This window comes from Schistocerca americana, chromosome 3, assembly GCF_021461395.2.
Source record: "Schistocerca americana isolate TAMUIC-IGC-003095 chromosome 3, iqSchAmer2.1, whole genome shotgun sequence".
NCBI lineage: Eukaryota > Metazoa > Arthropoda > Insecta > Orthoptera > Acrididae > Schistocerca > Schistocerca americana.
The window spans coordinates 327,307,391-327,310,235 of NC_060121.1; positions in this window are offsets into that span (position 1 = coordinate 327,307,391).

Genomic DNA, 2,845 nt, shown 5'->3' on the forward strand with positions numbered 1-2,845 from the left:
CTGAACACACGATCATCACCAAACGACGCGCGCAAGAGATCTTGCACGCGTCTAGCAATATGGGGTGGAGCGCCATTCTGCATAAACGTCGTACGTTCCAGCAGGTGTTTATCAGCCAGGCGTACCTCTCACCCGTCACGGTAGCAGTTTTGCTGTCCAGCGCCATCTGTCGGACTTTTTGTGAACTTTTTTTTGTTATAATAAAACCCCATGTCATTCCAAGCATGTGTGTCAATTTTTACCTCTCTATCTACATTATTCTTTGGTTTATTAAGTTTTCAAATTTATACTGACTTTGTGATCACCCTGTATTTTAATGAAGTACACTCCTGGAAATGGAAAAAAGAACACATTGACACCGGTGTGTCAGACCCACCATACTTGCTCCGGACACTGCGAGAGGGCTGTACAAGCAATGATCACACGCACGGCACAGCGGACACACCAGGAACCGCGGTGTTGGCCGTCGAATGGCGCTAGCTGCGCAGCATTTGTGCACCGCCGCCGTCAGTGTCAGCCAGTTTGCCGTGGCATACGGAGCTCCATCGCAGTCTTTAACACTGGTAGCATGCCGCGACAGCGTGGACGTGAACCGTATGTGCAGTTGACGGACTTTGAGCGAGGGCGTATAGTGGGCATGCGGGAGGCCAGGTGGACGTACCGCCGAATTGCTCAACACGTGGGGCGTGAGGTCTCCACAGTACATCAATGTTGTCGCCAGTGGTCGGCGGAAGGTGCACGTGCCCGTCGACCTGGGACCGGACCGCAGCGACGCACGGATGCACGCCAAGACCGTAGGATCCTACGCAGTGCCGTAGGGGACCGCACCGACACTTCCCAGCAAATTAGGGACACTGTTGCTCCTGGGGTATCGGCGAGGACCATTCGCAACCGTCTCCATGAAGCTGGGCTACGGTCCCGCACACCGTTAGGCCGTCTTCCGCTCACGCCCCAACATCGTGCAGCCCGCCTCCAGTGGTGTCGCGACAGGCGTGAATGGAGGGACGATTGGAGACGTGTCGTCTTCAGCGATGAGAGTCGCTTCTGCCTTGGTGCCAATGATGGTCGTATGCGTGTTTGGCGCCGTGCAGGTGAGCGCCACAATCAGGACTGCATACGACCGAGGCACACAGGGCCAACACCCGGCATCATGGTGTGGGGAGCGATCTCCTACACTGGCCGTACACCACTGGTGATCGTCGAGGGGACACTGAATAGTGCACGGTACATCCAAACCGTCATCGAACCCATCGTTCTACCATTCCTAGACCGGCAAGGGAACTTGCTGTTCCAACAGGACAATGCACGTCCGCATGTATCCCGTGCCGCCCAACGTGCTCTAGAAGGTGTAAGTCAACTACCCTGGCCAGCAAGATCTCCGGATCTGTCCCCCATTGAGCATGTTTGGGACTGGATGAAGCGTCGTCTCACGCGGTCTGCACGTCCAGCACGAACGCTGATCCAACTGAGGCGCCAGGTGGAAATGGCATGGCAAGCCGTTCCACAGGACTACATCCAGCATCTCTACGATCGTCTCCATGGGAGAATAGCAGCCTACATTGCTGCGAAAGGTGGATATACACTGTACTAGTGCCGACATTGTGCATGCTCTGTTGCCTGTGTCTATGTGCCTGTGGTTCTGTCAGTGTGATCATGTGATGTATCTGACTCCAGGAATGTGTCAATAAAGTTTCCCCTTCCTGGGACAATGAATTCACGGTGTTCTTATTTCAATTTCCAGGAGTGTAATTTTGGAAACTTGTCATCTTTCATACGTAATGCACTTAAGATAGTGCCCATCGAATCACTGTTCAAAAAGTTGGGCTGTGACCCAAAAAACTATTGACTTCAAGAGCTAGATTGGATATGTTGCTATGTTTTTTTTATATTTTTTTAAAGGAGATAGTAGGCTACAAAATGTTGGGAAATGATGCCGTAGTGTAAGAGGATTTGCTGCGAAGACTGGCTGGGGCATCAGGTGCTGTAGGAGGGTGACGTGACGCTTAGCGCACTTAGCAGGCGGCTAAGAGGGCACGCGCAGTGTCTCTCTGGCTGCAGTTACACCAGCCAGCGGCACTCAGCCAGGCTGCCGCGCACACACCAACCACAAGGTAGGCACCTCTGCCTTCTTGCTCACCAGTAATGTTCCTAATGTAAAATAGGAATACCTGTCTGCTACGTTATGTCATTTTTATTTGTCAGTAACGATTATTTCTTTCAGTCACACTTGCCAAATTCTTGCCTTTATGTTTGTGTATTTTCGTGAGTGTTGTGTGTGTGTCTGTGTGTGTACCAGTCGCGTGACGCTACTTCGACTTTACAAAAATATTTATGCTGTCAAACTTAGTGTGCTCTGATATGAAAGGAGTTCACAATAGTAGGTTGTCAGTTGTTGGTGATTTCACTCTAAGGACAATTATAAGCAATTCGTTTATCCATATCCAACGGAATTCACTTGTCGTGTTTGTTGGAGGCAGACCAAGCCGCACAGTGGTTTTATGTGGAGGTATGAGAGCTGATGTAAGCGCCTGGTTCATAACTCTGAGCTCTGAGCTTAACAACGTGTTGGAGCTTCCAAGCATCCGTGTCTGCTGAAATATAGTGGAACTGAACCACAACTGCCGATTTCATGCCTAACGTGTTTTGTTGAGAAAAGCCTGTAGTTTAAAAGACTGTTTCGACAAGGTTATTGCATGTATCGATATGGATAAACTGTTTATGAGATAAGATTAGCTGCTCTATCAGTTAGTTTGCAGATGACGTTGCCGTCTACAAGAACGTATCGTACTTCGGCGATGCCAAGGGAATCTAGAACGACTTAGTATGATAAACAGTAGACCTCCTT